Source organism: Aethalodelphis obliquidens, unplaced genomic scaffold (genome assembly GCF_003676395.1).
Source record: "Aethalodelphis obliquidens isolate GAN/ISIS:26980383/991018 unplaced genomic scaffold, ASM367639v1 scaffold10, whole genome shotgun sequence".
In the NCBI taxonomy this organism is placed as follows: domain Eukaryota; kingdom Metazoa; phylum Chordata; class Mammalia; order Artiodactyla; family Delphinidae; genus Aethalodelphis; species Aethalodelphis obliquidens.
The window spans coordinates 32538054-32556741 of NW_020837954.1; the positions used below are offsets into that span (position 1 = coordinate 32538054).

At 40.1% G+C, this 18688-nt stretch overlaps 1 non-coding gene across 1 annotated transcript; it reads right to left on the reverse strand.

The window, feature by feature from the left end:
- Nucleotides 1-1288: 1288 nt before the first annotated feature.
- LOC113623057 (U6 spliceosomal RNA) lies at nucleotides 1289-1395 on the reverse strand. Its single transcript, XR_003433750.1, has one exon. It is a non-coding gene; the product is annotated as a U6 spliceosomal RNA (small nuclear RNA).
- Nucleotides 1396-18688: the final 17293 nt, after the last annotated feature.

Consider the following 18688-nt stretch of genomic DNA (forward strand, 5'->3'; position numbering starts at 1 on the left):
ACCGAAAATACCCATCCAGATCAATGAATATTTATATTACAAACACAAAATGGTTTATCCTCAGAGATACCAGCTGTTCATAAATTTTACCCAGAAAATTTAAAAAAGGATAGGATGTATATTTTACATGTAGTTTCTTTACACACACACATTATTTGTTTCCTTCTTAGTCTCTTCTTGGTGGGCTATAGAATTATTTTGCTGGGTAAATTACGGAATAATTGCTTGGTAAGCTCACAAAAGAAGTTAAAGTGGAAAAGGATTAGTTTCTAGGCATACACACTTTGCTCTAAGTCACAGAGGAGCTGAGCCTGATATTTTTAAGGATTAGCAATGACCAAAATATGTCCCTTCTGCTGGATGGCTGCTAAAAATGTGTCCATATCGGGACAGGGGTTCACTTTATAACTTTATCTCTCCTATTCTCTCCTCTCCTCTCTTCCCTTCTTTTCTCTTGGTTCCCCTCCACTTTCCTCTCCTCTTTTTTTTTTCCTCTTTAATTTTATTTATTTTTTTATACAGCAGGTTCTTATTAGTCATCCATTTTATCCACAGCAGTGTATACATGTCAATCCCAATCGCCCAATTCATCACACCACCCCCACCATCCCCCTGCGGCTTTCCCCCCTTGGTGTCCATACATTTGTTCTCTACATCTGTGTCTCAATTTCTGTCCTGCAAACCGGTTCATCTGTACCATTTTTGTAGGTTCCACATACATGCGTTAATATACGATATTTGTTTTTCTCTTTTTGACTTACTTTGCTCTGTATGACTGTCTCTAGATCCATCCACGTCTCTACAAATGACCCAATTTCGTTCCTTTTTATGGCCAAGTAATATTCCGTTGTATATATGTATACATATGTGTATACATATGTATATACATATGTATACATATATGTACACATACACATATGTATATACATATACATATGTATATATGTATATATGTATACAACTTCTTTATCCATTCATCTGTCGATGGGCATTTAGGTTGCTTCCATGACCTGGCTATTGTAAATAGTGCTGCAATGAACATTGGGGTGCATGTGTCTTTTTGAATTATGGTTTTCTCTGGGTATATGCCCAGTAGTGGGATTGCTGGATCATGTGGTAATTTTTACTTTTTTAAGGAACCTCCATACTGTTCTCCATAGTGGCTGTATCAATTTACATTTCCCACAAACAGTGCAAGAGTGTTCCCTTTTCTCCACACCTTCTCCAGCATTTGCTGTTTGTAGATTTTCTGATGATGCCCATTCTAACTGGTGTGAGGTGATACCTCAAAAATATGGAACACTTCACGAATTTGCGTGTCATCCTTGCACAGGGGCCATGCTAATCTTCTCTGTATTGTTCCAATTTTAGTATATGTGCTGCCGAAGAGAGCACTCCCTCTCCTCTTCTCTTCTCTCCTCTTGTTTTCTTTTCAAAAATGCTCCATATGTTAAGGACAAACACTTATCAGGGTATTTGGTTGGAGTAACATCTTGTCCTTACTCTCATTTGGGGACCCTTTTGTGGCCCAGGCATTTAAGCTGTCTGATGCCTTTCAAGTTGCCCCAAGACACTCAAGCTTTGGGTAAGCTGAGGATACTCCCAGTCCTACAAGAGAAGCATCCAGGTTTCTATATTTTATATTTTCAATGACCATGTAGGGTCAGGTAGAATAGTTGGGGTGAGGAGTGTCTTTTGGCTGAAAGTAGAATGGTGGGGATAAGAAATAATTCACTGATAATAATGTTAAGATGGAATTAAAACTTTACATTTTCAATCAATCAAAAAATTTGGAAAAGTTTTAATAACTTGAGAAAATAGTGCCCCACCTCAATTTGCTCACTGTAGCACTCTTTTCTGTTGGTTTTATGTTTTCCTGGACAAGAGTTTCAATAAGATGAATATATCATTGACCTTCCTCTTTGGGTATCTGGAAGAAAACAAAGGAATCATAAGAGTATTTCTATTCTTGCGTGAAAACTGCTATAATACTACAAAGTGCTGTTCTGTTTTATAGTGGGAACCATGCAGTAATAGAATCTTTATGATGAGGTTTCTTGGAATTTTTGTAATGCATGTGGATTTGAAGATGCAGATGGGATGTAAGTCATTAAACATTAGACCATGGCAATAAGTATGCCACTGTTCTTTTGATAATGTACAGAACTGTGTATTTTTGTGTGTGCATGCCTGTGTGGGCTTTCATTTCAAAAGATAAATATATTTTTAAAACTTCAACAAATAAAGTGCTTTTTGATTATTTGTTAGTTAAGGCAAAAAAAAAAATGATGGCATGAATCTTGTATGCAGTGATTTAGTGGACTCCACACTCATATTGAGAGTAAATCCTCTTAAGATGCCCCTATGAATAAAAGTTTTTATATGATACAGAGTTTATATGTCTATATTTAAAATTTTATTCCTAACAAGTTTTCTCTTGTGAGATTTTTTAAAAAATTAGCTGCTGATTCTTGGAATACTGTTTAAGAAGGAAGTTACTATATATATATGGGATTTACTATTTTGAAATTTTCTTGTCTTTTTTTCTTAAAAGTCAAAACAACTGTGAAGATCAAAGGAGTCTCTTTTTCAGATTATCCAGGAGTAGAATTTGGGATTTTATTTTAGGAGAAGTATTGAGTACATTCAGAAAATATAAAAAGAAAAAACAACAAAATTCCCAGCTGGAGTGAGAAAAATTAAACCGTTACAGACATTTTTATCTCTGGCCAATTGGTGATTTTCCAACAGGGTCTGTCTTTTGAAATCTGTTTTTTTCTCTTCAAAATTAAACCCCAGTTGTGTCTTAAAAAGGAAACACTCCACCATTCTGTCTATCATGACTCTATAAATTTTCTTTCATAAAGGAAAAAAGAGTGTTTCTGAGAGTCTTGGAGTAGTCAACCAGGTGATTTCACAGTTGAATTCACATTGTCTGCATTCTCCCCTGTAATATTTCCTTAGCCTATAGAATATAGAATAAATTCTATAGTGAAACCTCAATAGCATCAGAAGTCTTTCCTGAGAACAAGAAGTCTCACTGTTTATTGTAGCACATATAATATTCATGAAGTGTTTACAGGAGGCCTTTAAATTTCATTATATTAACCATACCTGATGATCTGTTTGGCTCAAGAAACTTTGGCCTAGTGAAATATTGAAGATATTCATCTATGAAGAGAAGGTCACCAGTATAGCAGAAGACAAAAGTAACCAAACTATCTGTATGTATTATGTACATTCCCTGTACCTGCCATTATGCAAGGAACTATAGGGAATATAGCAGATGACACAGCCCTCGTCTATAAGAAATTGATGCCTGGAAGGAGATTCAGAGGCAGAAAATGTATTAGCACGTTCTTGGAGACAGAGTTCTCAGCTGTAGTCATAATAGCTAACAGGAGAGAAAAAAAGGCAAGAAACAATTCTTAGACTTCAGAAGACGTGTAACTGTAAAGTATTAGAGTCTTACTTTTAACACAACGCTCTTTGACTTTACTTTTATAAATTAACAGTCACCATACTTTGCTTTTCAAATGGCTATAGCTTCCTTTCGGCATTGTTGTGTGTTGATCCCCTTGTATCTCATATCTGTCTCCTAAGGACCCGGGAGCTTAATTAATGAGTGTTTGCAAGTATCACCAGTAATTACTACCCTCCTCACTTGATAGATCTGCTCTGCTGTAGGGCAGGTGAGGCATTAGTAGAGACCACTGTTATCAGAAATAATTAGCCATTTAGCCAGAGGGGAAGGCTTAGTGGCCTAACCATGGGCTTTACCCATCCAGGTGGGATCAGGGGCTCTATTCTCTAGGGGGTCTATGCAGCCTCTTTGTCTCAGACCAGCAAGTTTGCTATTTGTGTCTTTTGGCTAACAATTTTTCTTCCCTCAAAAATCTTTGAAAAGTCACCAGGGTACCAGCTGGGAGAAGCATACTTTGGAGGACCAAGAGCATTTGCCCCTTCACTAGAGTACTCAGAAATGTTTTCCTACAGTCCCTCTTGTGGCACTTTGTTTCCTGGATTGACTGCTCCAACAGACATGAGCAGGGAGCCTGCAAGAGCAGCAGAACAGGGATAACAATGGGCAGCCCTGGGGACAGCTGGAGGCGGAGACATGCTGTATGTATTAAATCTTCGTGGACAGAGAAGATGAAAAGTGGGGTCACATAGGAACCCCAGACTGAAAAACATAAGGGCAGACGTGCTGACATACAGCACTCCATTTAGGATAAACCTCTTTCTCACATGGACATTTCTATGTAAGATGCTCCGGAGTGGGTATTCACAGGTACTTATTTAATGAACACTAATCATTTTTAAAATTTTTATTATTATTATTTTTAGATGTTGGGGGTAGGAGTTTTATTTATTTATTTATTTTTGCTGTGTTGGGTCTTCGTTTCCGTGCGAGGGCTTTCTCTAGTTGTGGCAAGCGGGGGCCACTTTTCATCGTGGTGCGCGGGCCTCTCACTATCGCAGCCTCTTCTGTTGAGGAGCACAGGCTCCAGACGCGCAGGCTCAGTAGTTGTGGCTCACGGGCCTAGTTGCTCCGTGGCATGTGGGATCCTCCCAGACCAGGGCTTGAACCCGTGTCCCCTGCATTAGCAGGCAGATTCCCAACCACTGTGCCACCAGGGAAGCCCCCTAAAATTTATTATTTTTTAACTTTTTATTTTATATTGGAGTATAGTTGATGAACAACGTTGTGATACTTTCAGGTGTACAGCAAAGTAATTCAGTTATACATATACATCTATTCTTTTGCAAATTCTTTTCCCATTTAGGTTGTTACATAATATTGAGCAGAGTTCCCTGTGCTATACAGTAGGTCCTTACTGGTTATCCATTTTAAATATAGCAGTGTGTATATGTCAGTCCCAAATCCCCTCACTATTCCTTCCCCCCACCCTCCCCCCGGTAACCATAAGTTCCTTCTCTAAGTCTGTATGTTTCTGTTTTGTAAGTAAGTTCATTTGTATCATTTCTTTTTAGATTCCACTTATAAGGGATACCATATGATATTTCTCTTTCTCTGTCTGAGTTACTTCATTCAGTATGACACTCTCTAGGTCCATTGCTGCAAATGGCATTATTTCATTCTTTTTAATGGCTGAGTAATTTTCCATTGTATATATGTGCCACATCTTCCTTTTTTAAACCAGCACTCTCCAACAGAAATAAAATGTTCATGGCATATGTAATTTAAAATTTTCTAGCAGCCACACTAAAAAAGTAAAAAGAAACAGGTAAAATTAATTTTAACAATGCATTTTATTTAACCCAATATATCCAAAATATCATTTCAGCATGCAATCACTATTAAAATGATTAACGAGCTATTTTATATTATTTTTTCTTTTGTACTAGGTCTTCAAAATTCGATGTGAATTTTACACTTACAGCACATCTCAGTTTGGTCTCGCTACATTTCAGATGCTCCATAGTGCCATGTGGGTAGTGGCCTGCATATTGGACAACACCACTCTAGGGCATGGCCTTGTAGGCCAACTGGTCTTCTGTATGGATAAAGAAAGTACTTTATGTTTTAAAACTGAACAGCGATAGCCACAAAGTGACAGCATGACCCCCCACTGAATAAAACCAACCAACCAACCAACCAACCAAGCAGAAACCTATTAAGAAAAGCCTGCTGAATTCACCATAATGGGGTCCAGAGGTGGGCCTTGGTGAGATAGCCAATTCTTCTCCACAGAAATTTTAGTACAGGCTTTGTGACTAAATTGTTCCCACCAGCTGAACTCTACATGGCATTCTCCAAGATGACAATGTGAGTATATTCATTTTTCTCTGGTTGGAGGTTCTGGGAAGTTAGGTAGAGAAGGCCAGCTAGTGTTTTCTATACTCAGGCAGCCATATAGGTCCCTTGCATTCAGTGGCAGAAAACTAAGTCGAGTTTATGTTCTTGTCTGCCCTGCACTGAGACTCAACGCAGATGGCTTGGCCTGTCGACCAGGGTCTCTATGCCTCAGTGCCCTGGCTGAGGGAGGGCGCATTGCTGGAATCACTGGAGGAATGGAACTGGTGAGGGGATTTGGAATGAAAGACGTTTGCAGTAGCATGAAAAATGATTGTTGCCTTGCCATCCTTATTCTTCCCCATACCCAAATAAGCAAAGTGGGTATTTTGAACAAATTTTAAAAGCACTTGGGGAAAGAGGAGCATTACTAAGCAAGCTGTTATAGCACTAGTTCACCAGGCACCATTGTTCTTCCTCAGAAAACCTAGATAATACAAAATGATCAATTTGGTTTTTCGTACTGTTGCTGAGTAAGAATTTGATTTATAACAAGAAGTATACCGCTCTTAAATGTGACTTTTTGGTTTTGCTTTTCTGTCATAAAAGGAATTTTATAGAAAACTGGAAAATATAGAAAAACATAAGAAAAAGAATTTAAAACTCATTATATCACCATCCAGTAATATACCAATATGAGGTTAACAGTCATTATTTTCTTGAGTTTTTTTTTCCTCTGCAAATGTGCATATATATAAGAATTGGTATTATAAGTAAATGTGTGCTCTTTTTCACTTGATATAGCATAAACATTTTACCACGTGTTGTCATTCTTTATAAACTATACATTTGCAGAATATGCTATATGACAATGTATTCATTCTTTCCTTTGTTGTTAGGCTTCGAAGTATTTTCTAGTACTACCTAAGTGACATGCATAAAAATTTTAATTTACCCAATTTAAATCTTAAACAGCTTGGTTTAAAAGTCACCCTTTGGCATTTACAGTAAAATAATAAGCTGTAAGGAGAAGCTGAAATTAAAAAAGGCTTTTATTTCGTAACCCCTTGCCTTGTACCCAGGAACTTTTCTCTGAAGTTGAGTTGTGCTCTGTCTTGCATAAAGCAACTATCAGTTGTGTGCAAATCAATGAGAACTACTTTTTTCTGGTCACGCACTTTTTAAGTTATTAGACACAACAATGGTGGACGGTGTATGTCCAGAGAAAACGCACCCTCTGTATTCTCAGTTGTGACACTTCTGCCTTACACTCAGGAGGCATCTAGTTGGTGGTATTTGTTCTTACAATGGCAGTTGGTTCCTAAGTGCAGTTTTTCTGGAGAAATTTTTTATGAAACTCCTGATAACACTGACTAAATGTCAAGAGACTTTTATTTATTGATTTTCCAGCTTTTTATTATAAAAAAATTTTTTTTAAAGGTAAAATTCCAGAGACCTTCAAGATGGCGGAGGAGTGAGACATGGAGATAGCCTTTCTCCCCACAATTACATCAGAAATACATCTACATGTGGAACAACTCCTACAGAACACCTGCTGAATGCTGGCAGAAGACCTCAGACCTCCCAAAAGGCAAGAAACTCCCCACGTACCTGGGTAGGGCAAAAGAAAAAACAGAGACAAAAGAATAGGGATGGGACCTGCACCAGTGGGAGGGAGCCGTGAAGGAGGAAAGGTTTCCACACAGTAGAAGCCCCTTCGCGGGTGGAGACTGTGGGGGGCAGAGGGGGGAAGATTTGGGGTCACAGAGGAGAGCGCAGCAACAGGGGTGCGGAGGGCACAGTGGAGAGATTCCCGCACAGAGGGTGGGTGTCGACCAGCACTCACCAGCCCGAGAGGTTTGTCTGCTCACCCGCCGGGGCGGGCGGGGACTGGGAGCTGAGGCTCGGGCTTCGGAGGTCGGATCCCAGGGAGAGGACTGGGGTTGGCTGCGTGAACACAGCCTGAAGGGGGCTAGTGCGCCACGGCTAGCCGGGAGGGAGTCCGGGAAAATGTCTGGAGCTGCCAAAGAGGCAACATACCATTGTTTCCGGGTGCGCGAGGACAGGGGATTCAGAGCACCGCCTAAACAAGCTCCAGAGATGGGCGCGAGCCGCAGCTATCAGCGCGGACCCCAGAGACGGGCATGAGACGCTAAGGCTGCTGCTGCCGCCACAAAGAAGCCTTTGTGCGAGCATAGGTCACTCTCCACACCTTCCCTCCCGGGAGCCTGTGCACTGCCAGGGTCCCGTGATCCAGGGACAACTTCCCTGGGAGAACACACGGCGTGCCTCAGGCTGGTGGAACGTCATGCTGGCCTCTGCGGCCTGCAGGCTTGCCCCGCATCCGTACCCCTCCCTCCCCCCCACCCCCACCCCCCCACCACCCCCGGCCTGAGTGAGCCAGAGCCCTCGAATCAGCGGCTCCTTTAACCCCGTCCTGTCTGAGCGAAGAACAGACGCCCTCAGGCGACCTACACGCAGAGGCGGGTCCAAATCCAAAGCTGAACCCCAGGAGCTGTGCAAACAAAGAAGAGAAAGGGAAATCTCTCCCAGCAGCCCCAGGAGCAGCGGATTAAATCTCCACAATCAACTTGATGTACCCTGCATCTGTGGAATACCTGAATAGACAACGAATCATCCCAAATTGAGGCAGTGGACTTTGGGAGCAACGATATATACATTTTTTTCCTTTTTCTCTTTTTGTGAGTGTGTATGTGCATGCTTCTTTGTGTGATTTTGTCTGTATAGCTTTGCTTTTACCATTTGTCATTCCTATACACTAATGATGAAAAATCTGAAAGAGAAATGAAGGAAACACTCCCATTTACCATTGCAACAAAAAGAATAAAATACCTAGGAATAAACCTACCTAGGGAGACCAAAGACCTGTATGCAGAAAACTATAAGACACTGATGAAAGAAATTAAAGATGATACCAACAGATGGAGAGATATACCATGTTCTTGGATTGGAAGACTCAACATTGTGAAAATGACTATACTACCCAAAGCAATGTACAGATTCAGTGGAATCCCTATCAAACTACCAATGGCATTTTTCACAGAACTAGAACAAAAAATTTCACGATTTATATGAAACACAAAAGACCCCGAATAGCCCCGAATTTATATGAAACACAAAAGACCCCGAATTTCTTGAGAAAGAAAAACAGAGCTGGAGGAATCAGGCTCCCAGACTTCACACTATACTACAAAGCTACAGTAAGCAAGACAGTATGGTACTGGCACAAAAACAGAAATATAGATCATTGGAACAGGACAGAAAACCCAGAGATAAACCCACGCACATATGGTCACCTTATTTTTGATAAAGGAGGCAAGAATATACAATGGAGAAAAGACAGCCTCTTCAATAAGTGGTGCTGGGAAAACTGGGCAGCTACATATAAAACAATGAAATCAGAACACTCCCTAACACCATACACAAAAATAAACTCAAAATGGATTAAAGACCTAAATGTAAGGCCAGACACTATAAAACTCTTAGAGGAAAACATAGAACACTCTATGACATAAATCACAGCAAGATCCTTTTTGACCCACCTCCTAGAGAAATGGAAATAAAAACAAAAGTAAACAAATGGGACCTAATGAAACTTAAAAGCTTTTGCACAGCAAAGAAAACCATAAACAAGACGAAAAGACAGCCCTCAGAATGGGAGAAAATATTTGCAAATGAAGCAACTGACAAAGAGTTAATCTCCAAAATTTACAAGCAGCTCATGCAGCTCAATATCAAAAAACAAACAACCCAATCCAAAAATGGGCAGAAGACCTAAATAGAAATTTCTCCAAAGAAGATATACAGACTGCCAACAAACACATGAAAGGATGCTCAACATCACTAATCATTAGAGAAATGCAAATCAAAACTACAGTGAGGTATCACCTCACACCAGTCAATGGCCATCATTAAAAAATCTGCAACAATAAATGCTGGAGAGGGTGTGGAGGAAAGGGAACCCTCTTGCACTGTTGGTGGGAATGTAAATTGATACAGCCACTATGGAGAACAGTATGGAGGTTCCTTAAAAAACTAAAAATAGAACTACCATATGACCCAGCAATCCCACTACTGGGCATATACCCTGAGAAAAACATAATTCAAAAAGAGTCACGTACCACAATGTTCATTGCAGCTCTGTTTACAATAGCCAGGACATGGAAGCAACCTCAGTGGCCATCAATAGATGAATGGATAAAGAAGATGTGGCACACATATATACAATGGAATATTACTCAGCCATAACAAGAAACGAAATTGAGTTATTTGTAGTGAGGTGGATGGGCCTAGAGTCTGTCATACAGAGTGAAAGAAGTCAGAAAGAGAAAAACAAATACCGTATGCGAACACATATATATGGAATCTAAAAAAAAAAAAAAAATGATCATGAAGAACCTAGGGGCAGGACAAGAATAAAGCCGCAGAGGTAGAGAATGGACTTGAGGACACGGGGTCGGGGGAAGGGTAAGCTGGGACGCAGTGAGAGAGTGGCATGGACTAATATATACTACCAAATGTAAAACAGCTAGCTAGTGGGAAGCAGCCGCATAGCACAGGGAGATCAGCTCTGTCCTTTGTGACCACCTAGTGGGGTAGGATAGGGAGTGGGTGAGGGAGTCACAAGAGGGAGGAGATATGGCGATGTATGTATATGTATAGCTGATTCACTTTGTTATAAAGGAGAAACTAACACACCATTGTGAAGCAATTATACTCCAATAAAGATGTTTTCTAAAAAAAGTAAAAATAAAAAGGGAAAATTCCAAATAGATACAAAGTAACCATTAATATAATGATATGTACCCATTATCCAGCTTCAACAATGATCAATATTCTGCCATTCTTGCTTCATCTATACTTTTATCCACTCCCCATACCTTCCACTTGATACCCTCCTGTAACTCACATCCCTGTCATGGTATAGAACATTTCCATCTCCCAAGAAATTTCCTTTATGTCTCTTTCCATGCAATCCTCCTGCCCATCACCCTCTTCCAAGATGCAACCACTGTTCTAATACTTTTCACCTTAGATGTCTTTTGCCTATTTTAGAATTTCATGTAAATAAAATCATGCAGTATGTACCCTTTGTGACCAGTTTCATTCACTTAGTATTATGTCTGTGAGATTCATCCCTATTGTTGCAAGTATAGTAGTCTGTTCATTTTTATTGCCAAATAGTATTTTTTGGTGGAAATACATCACAATTTGTTGATTCATTCTCCTGCTAACTGTTATTTGGTTCATTCCCACTTCAGGGATATGAGCATTCGTGTATAAGTCCTAGTGTGAACATATGTCTTCAATTCTCTTGGGTCACTAAGTAGGAGTGGAATTGCTGGGTCACAGGGTAGGCACATTTTAACTCTATAAGAAAATGCCATCTCCTTTCCCATTCCTGCCAGCCGTGTATGACAGTTCCAGTTGTTCAATATCCTTACCAACATTTGCTGCTTTTCTTCTTAATTTTAGCCATTCTTGTGGTGTGTAGGGATATCTCATTGTGGACTTTTTTTGCATTTCCCTGATGACTAACAATGTCATTTTTTCCCGTGGGCTTATTGTCCATTTGTGAAGTGTCTGTTCAAGAAAGACTTATTTTTTTCAGACTAAGCTTATGTCCTAGGCACAGTTTCTTTGTGCCAGGGCACAGGAGGGGAGTATATTTCTCAAAGTAGGATGCATAGGAAAGCTCTGCAGGGTCCCAGCTTACTTCTGTGCTTTGTTCTAGATGTCTCCTCCACTTGTAGTCCGTCTTCCAACTTTCTGGTATCACTCCTTTCCTAGTACTGACATTCTGACTTCTCCCTTGGCTGGGATTGCAATTCCCTTTGTCTTTACTCTCTGTTTAGGGCAAGTTTCATTGTCAAGCTCTTTAGTGCTCTGTAGCTTTAACTCAATACATGAGCATTTCAAAAGGTCCACTGAGAACTCAGGAACACATTCTAATCCAGAGCCATGAGAATTAAAAATACCTCAAATAACTCTATTTTGAAACATTGGAATTGAGTTAAGAAGTAATATATTTCAGGATCGCCAAGTGACACCAACATTATTTATAGAAACTTAAGAGCATTTGAAGAGAGGTTGTGATTTATATCTAAATCACAGTGCTTACCCTGAAAGCTAAATGATGCTCCTCAAACTCTGTGGTGAAGGGTACATTTAAAAAAATTCCCAATCCATCATGGACGAATACTCATAAATACAGAATGTTGCAGCAATGTGAGCTTACTATAAAGGTTTCTATACGCGTACGTACTTTCAATTTCTGCTCGCAGACAGTTAATAGTTTATGGACTGGAACTAGTCTTTGGGCCACTCTTTGAGCAGCCCTCATTCATAGCACAGACTCTGGAGTTAGGATGCTTGTGTTTGAATCCTGATATCATCACTTGTTAGCTGGGTGGCCTTGAGGAAGCTTTTTATCTCAGTTTCCTCATTTGTAAAATGGAGATGATGAGAGTAACAGCACCTACTGCATAAGTTTGTGAAGATTATATGAGTTAATATACAGAAAGCACCTACAACAGTGCCTGGCATATGGTAAGTGTTGGGTAAGGGTTAGCTATTATTATCACTGTCATTTCTGAAGTCCTGTATCAGCCAGGACATTTTCAGTTATGACTGACAGAAACCCAGCTCAAGTTAACTTAAATGAAAAAGGCATATGTTGGTATTTGTAACCGGGTGCTCATATGATATTATCTAAATCTGATACTACGCTTCTTTCTTCTGTGTTAGTTCTGCTCTCAGATGGGCTATTCCTGTGGGTGCCAAGATGGCCACCAGCTAGCTGCTCCTGGCTTACATCTTACTCTTAGCAACCTAATGGAAAAAGAGTCCCACCTTCCTACTTTCCCCAAGTTTAGATTATTACTTCCAATGAGCTGGCTTGGTTCATGTCAAGAGACTTTCAGCACAACAACAACGAAGAATTCAGGAGAAGTAATCCTCTGAAAAAAAAATGCAGTACTGTTACCAGAATAAGAAAGAATGGATGTTCTTGTCAAATAATTGAGGAAATGAATTAGAATCTACTATATCTTTGGGATGGATAATGGTTTTATCCATGGTGGAGCTTTTAGAAAAATATACCCCATCAGAGGAAAATGCCATTTATTCTCTGGGAGACGCTTACAGTATATGAGATAGAAGGTGTTAGACAGTGACCTAATAAAAACCATGATTTGGGTCTTCTAAAATATCGTCTTCTGAACAACAGGATGTAGTGTGTTGGAAATATTTAGTAAAAATGCTTTTATAAAATTAACCAACATGAATCAGAAGAGCCTAAGAGAGAGTGGCATGGACTAATATATACTACCAAAATGTAAAATAACTAGCTAAGTATATAGCTTACAGTATAAGTATACAGTTTACAGTCACCAGTAAGAAATGTAATTAGTCTTTTAGTAAGTGGTCACATATGGGGCACCTGCAATGTGAGGAGAAAGAAGACATCAGTGTTTTGCTCAGATCATATGAGAAGGTGAGTGGGTGCTCATTGCATTGCATCATTTGTTGGTAGAGTCTGTGCTGAGAACTCTATAGATTTTTGTATGATGTGATGGAAGAAATGATGAGTTGTGAATGTTCTTCTCATTTGTGCTCTTAATGCTTGCCAGGTTATGAGAGGTTGGGAAGAAATTGGTTGGTTCAGGGTATAGAAACTTAGTTTATTTCTCTGTAGGCAGATAGCTAGGTCATGGAAACTTGCTGGAAAGATGGGATTTATTGAGTTGCTTTCTTAGATCAAGGGCTTTTGGGGATTAAGGGGCTCTGAGAGACCCACTTTACTGGATCCCAGAGACTCACAAGATTGTACTTCCTTACTGATGAGAGAAGACATCTGAACATATTCTACTTGAAACTGCAGAGGGAAAAAACCCCAAGACTTTCTGATATGGTTAAGAAAGTGTAGGTATTCACACTCATACAGCACAGGTAACTGGTTACGACACTCATTTTCCAATGCTGAACTGCTCTGAGCTCCCCAGAATCACAAAGTTTGAAGAACTACATGGCTATTTAATAGAGATAAAACCCCATTTTCAGACCAGTGTCATAAATTTTTGAGCCATGTGAATTCTACTTTAAATTTCTGCAGTTGTTTACTGGAATATAAAGCTCAGGGTATATCTGAATAATCAAGCATCCCTTTAGGATATCTTAATTAAAAGAGGAAATGCTTGAGTTGAATTCCAATTCTGTCCACCATAAGAAAAATATCTCTGGAATTTTGGAAATGAGTATGTGAATTTTAAATGATCTGAAAATGTAACCGAACTTTAGGAAATGCTTCCATCAGCCTGGTTTCATGATGCAAACTGGAAGTAATGAAATTGAACCAGCACCACAACAGTAGCATCGGAAACATGATGTAGGAGTTGAGTTGGTCCCACACTGAAAATACTGAGTGATTTTCCAGATTGTTTAAGACCCCTTGCTATTCAAAATGTGGTCCACGGAATAGCATTATAGGCATAATCTAGGAACTCGTTAGCAATGTGGACTCTCAGCCTGCCCTCCTTTCCTTGAGACCTACTGATTTAGAATCTGCACTTTAACAAGATTCCCAAATAATTCCAATGCACATTAAAGTTTGAGAAGCAGTGGTATATTTTTTTCCCTCCATCAGACGCCTGGGATGATGATTAAAACTAGATTTTTATGTCCTACCCTGGGCTTTCTGAATTAGACTCTCTAATTCAGACGACTGGGATTCTGAGTTCTTCATAAATCCCCTGGGGATTCTGCTGAATGGTCTGATTTGAGAATTTCTAGTTAGTCTCTTAAATGCAGATTTGATTGAAACTCATTAATATTAGCATAAGACCCCTCTGTGCTTCTGTTTAGGCAAAGCTGATGGAGCTGCCTTAGGAGCTGCTTTCAGAGTATTGATATTGCCAAGGTTAAATATTTTTGATTAGTTAACAAGTAATATTTTACTATTGTTGTCAATAAAAGCTCATGTGATTCCCTTCTGTTCCTCTACACACACATTCATGGACTTCTGACTCTGTGGTCACTAATGAAGAAAAAATTGAGATGTTTTGGTCATCATGGGACTTCTTCGATCATAGCTATTTGGATTCACACTTATCTTTGTTTCCATATTCTAAGGTAGGTACACACAGTTTATTACAAGTTATTATACAAATTATTATAACTAAGTTGAGGAACAAACTATTAAAGATGCTTAAGTACTGATTCTGTAGGCTCAAAGCATGGAGAAAACAGATTGCTCCTGATGAGTGTGGAAAACAAGGAACTGAGTTTGATGTTGGGGAGGACATTTCAGACAGAGAAACCCTGAGTAGAGACTCAGAAGAAGATAAGCATGTTGGATGGTTGTGGAATAGGGAGCAGTCTAGTGTGGTGGTTATATAAATAACGAATGGACTTCATTATTTGGGCAGTTAGGAACTGGAGGTTTTAGGGAGTGACATGACCAGACCTCTGTCTTTAGAAGATTTATCTGGCGAAGAAGACTTTGGAAAGATGGGAGCTGGGAGGAAATGGAGGAAGGAAGACACTGGGAAATTATTGAAGCATGGTAGAGAGAATGGAAAAGAGGGAGCAGGTTAAATGTCCACCAAGGATTTGAACTATGATGGTAGTAGTAGGAATAAAAAGGGACAAGAATGTGAGAAATCTTGCAGAGAATCTGTAGTATTTAGCAATCTCTTAGATCTCAAGGCATAAGGATTGTGAGATGATACAAATAAACTCTAGATGAATGGGAAAATAGTGATACCCTTAATAGAAATTGAAAAATCAGGGGAAAGACTGTATTAGTTTGAGTTAGTATTGCTGCTTAGAAAATGGTAGGTGGAAATGTTCCATTGCCAGATGGAGATGTGAGTCTAGAGACAAGAAGTTATCTACCCAAAATATGGTAACTGAAGCAACAGCAGGGGAGGAAATCATCAAAGGAGGGTGTGTTGGGGAAATAGAAATGGAGCAATGATAAGAGTCAGAGGCCATCCACATTTAGGGGTGAGAGGAGGAGAAAGAATCTTCAAGAAAGTTAGAGAAAACCCAGAAAGGTTGGAACAGAATGAGGCACTGCTGCATTTTGAAAGTCAGAGGGAGCTTTTCCACATGAAGCAGGTGGGCAACAGTATTAAATAGTACCACAGAATTGAGAAGGATCAGGCATGAGATAAAGCAGTCAGAGAGAAAAGACAATTATGTGGCTCCAGGTGACCGTGGAGGGAAATAGTTTTAGGAGAACAGTGATGACTGAAGTCAGGTCACAGGGACTTAAAACAATGAGTACTTCAGTTGGAAAGGCAGGGAGTGAAGACACTTCTCTCAGGGAACTGGTGGTGAAGGAAATGGGACATGGAGGAAAGGAAAAGGAAATAGGACTACAAAATTGCTACATTCAAAAAATTGAATAACTAGAGTTTATTAGAAGACAGAGAAGATGGACCCAACAGTGGGGGAGAAGCTGATATAATCATACTTAGGGTAATTTTTGGTACCCAGGGTTCAGGAGGCTAGGACGAGGTGGGAAAGGATGAAATCAACCACGGGGACTGAACACTGTTCCTCCTTCAGAGACAGGCTGGTCTCAGAGAAAGTCTCTCTGCTCTCAAGGAATCCAACCTAGTAAAAAAAAAGATCAAAGGTGCACCAAATAACAGTGCCACAGAAAGGTTTTACTACACACCACACAGACACTCCTCTAACCTGTGTTCCTGGAGATTCTTTTTCTCCCTTTGCCTCCAAAGCCATGAGTAACATAAACAGATTCATTCTCTTCTGAGCCACACATGCTTCTTTTCTTTTCAAGTTTCATCAAAGTCAGAAGCTCATCTCTATCTCTGGACCTCTAGTGGGCTCCTATATTTTTTCCCAGTGTTTTGGTAGCTTGTATGATAATAGAGACCTAAGCTTGTAGCGGGAAGTGGTTGATTGAATCCTATTTATGAAAACTGGTACTTACCTTGGGAAAAGTTAACCAATTTCCATGAGCCCCAGTTCTGTTCATCTGTAAAACCGAGTGATAACTACTTCAAAAGGTGGTCGTGAGCATTTAATGAAAAAGTGTATATTTAGAGAGAGTACCTGGCAACACACTCATGCCAGTAGGCACTCTATAAATGCTCTTTGAGTTCCAAGAAATTCAGTGAGTTCCAAGATGGCAGCGTCTGTGTCTCACCCCCGTGCTTGTGGTAAGGGGGGCAGACATCTTCCTTGAAGACATCTTCTTTGAAGATACGTTTCTTGAAGATATCCTATCATGTTAGTCTCTCGCTGGATCACTTTCATCTTCAACAACTGTTGCCTCTCCTGTGTTCCTTCCCGTTCTGGTTTCATTCTCTCTCTGTGTTTCATTGTTCTCAGGATGCACATTTTGAAATTGTCACTAACTCCCTGTTCATGATGAATTTGTTGACCTTTCAAGGACTGTTTTAATTTTAGGAGAGGATGGTGGGAAGAGGGTAGTGCTTAACACTAGGGACCAAAATGCTCATGGTAAGCAGAATTTTCACATCAGTCTCTCACATAAAAGTTCTGCCAAACCTGCAATGTGGTCCACAGACATGCATCTTCAGCGTCACCCAGGAGCTTGCAAGAAATGCAGATTCTCAGGTCTTGTCCAAAACCTTCAAATCATAATCCAAGATAATTGGGTGATTTACATGCACATTAAAGTCTGAGAGGCACTGTTTTAGGGAAAGAGCTATTTCATGTGGTGGTTGTGAGGATTTAATGAGAAAGCATGCACAGAGCACCTAATATAGGCAGGTGTGTTAGTGAGTGCGTAATAAATATTCTTGCTAAATCCCAAGATGGCAGAAGGAGTCCTCTGTCTTCAGGGCCAATGATGTAAAATGCAGATAAAGAGAGAAAGGACAAACAATGTAGCACTCTTTAGAGTACTAACATAGGAAGTTTTTTTTTTTTCCTCTGTTTTTTTGCCAGAGGAAAGGAAAATAATAAAGGCAGAGGAAGGAATGAACATAACTAGAAAATAAGAGTGAGAAAATATGGAGTGGAAAAACAAGGTACTTAGGAATGAAATACCTTGAGGTGACGAAAGAAGAAATGAACAAGGGTAAAAGAGCTCTTAAAATGCACACTGCCAGGGACTTCCCTGGTGATGCAGTGGTTAAGAATCTTCCTGACAATGCAGGGGACATGGGTTCGAGCTCTGGTCGGGGAAGATCCCACATGCCGTGGAGCAACTAAGCCTGTGTGCCACAACTACTGAGCCTGCACTGTAGAACCCGCGAGCCACAACTACTGAACCTGTGTGCCACAACTACTGAAGCCCATGCGCCTAGAGCCCGTGCTCTGCAGCAAAGGGAAGGCAACGCAATGAGAAGCCCATGCACCGCAACAAAGAGTAGCCCCTGCTTGCTGCAACTAGAGAAAGCCCAAGTGCAGCAATGAAGACTCAACGCAGCTAAAAATAAATATATATATATATATAAAAAAAGAAAAATGCACACTGCTGAAAATTTGGATGAAGAGAAAACTAGATTTCTCTGGAGTTGGCAGGCAGGTATGAGTGTGTGATGTGTAGAGAGAGATAGCCAAACCCAAGTGATTTAGCATAAGGCTGGCTTAAAAAGCCTTTATGTAACATGGTAAGCTTGTATTTTGAATTTTCACTGAATGACATCTTTGTACAGAAGAACAGCATGGTTTGGTTTTGTGCCCAGGTGACTGGAAAGAGTGGAGGCAAGTGGCCAAAGGGGAGACTGTGAGGTTGTGTTGAGGTGTCAGTAAACAGGTAGGGGAAGCACTGACTCTCAACAACAGACCCTTTTTGGGGTCCAGATGACTGACTGGGTGAGTCTACTGTTAATTACATCCACACAAATAGATGGGAACTAAATCACAACCCCTCCGCCCCCAACATGAAGGGATGATTGCCAGCATGGG